The sequence below is a fragment of the Phalaenopsis equestris genome, unplaced genomic scaffold (assembly GCF_001263595.1).
Source record: "Phalaenopsis equestris unplaced genomic scaffold, ASM126359v1 Scaffold000099, whole genome shotgun sequence".
In the NCBI taxonomy this organism is placed as follows: Eukaryota; Viridiplantae; Streptophyta; class Magnoliopsida; order Asparagales; family Orchidaceae; genus Phalaenopsis; species Phalaenopsis equestris.
The window spans coordinates 534114-535080 of NW_018164541.1; the positions used below are offsets into that span (position 1 = coordinate 534114).

The 967-nt window shown below is 33.3% G+C and overlaps 1 protein-coding gene across 1 annotated transcript in view; it reads right to left on the reverse strand.

Annotated features, from left to right (window-relative positions):
* LOC110020538 (pre-mRNA-splicing factor ATP-dependent RNA helicase DEAH1-like) overlaps positions 1 to 967 on the reverse strand; it is a 149260-nt gene that overhangs the window by 232 nt on the left and 148061 nt on the right. The gene's annotated exons all lie outside the window — the stretch shown is intronic.

The window sequence follows — 967 nt, forward strand, 5'->3', positions numbered from 1 at the left end:
AGTGTCATTTATTTAATATATCATGGATATCTAGTTCAAAGGGCACAAATGATATCATGCAACTTGTTTTGGTTGTAATAGTGCGGATTCATAAAAGGCTATTGAACCTCAGAAAATATTAAACTGCAGTACAGTTGCAATTTTGAGCGAAAGATTGATTTAGATAGAACTTAACTGAGAGTTTTCAGGTTTGTTCAAAATTTTCTACAAACGCAAGGCCCTATAGTCAAATGCCCTTCTTACACGCCAAAGGAACTCTCGAATAAAAAGGTCACTTAAACAGGTATTCAAGCCAAGAGGTTTGGAAGTTTTCATAAGACAAAATGAGAGTCATCTGCATTAGCAGGTTAGAGCTGAAAAATCAAACCAAATTGAATCTATTAGGTTGATTTTATTCAATTAATTAAAAATTTGTTAAGTTTTTGGATTGAGAGCAAGGAATATTTGGATTATGGTTACCTGTTCGGTTTTAAATTAAAAAAATGGTTTAATCAAAAACCAAAATTTGGTTCATAAATAGCCAAACACTATTATGGTATTTCCATTTGAGTCAAACCCCCAAAATATAAACTCAAAAACTAACTTCTCGCCTCAACTCACCACCTTAGTTATTACATTTTGCATAGCACCATGTTAGACTTAAATCTAAGCTAAGAAAATTTGAACTAAAATTTCGTTTTGTTTGGTTCAATTTTGGGCGAACATTGTTCAAATCATTTTTTTTAGATGTTGGATCAAAAATCAATCTGTAAATCCGTTAAATCAACCATCCAAATGAACTAAATAAACAGCCTTGCACAGCCCTACTTATGGGAGTGAGGGATAGCCAAATGAAGATTTTATAATTCTATCATCTTGGGTTAGCTAATAGACTTAACCTAACATCAACAAAATCTCCATGCCATAACATCTATGCGGCTTGGGTAAAAAATCATGGGTGTCTTCGTTCAATCACCCGGAGCAGCAC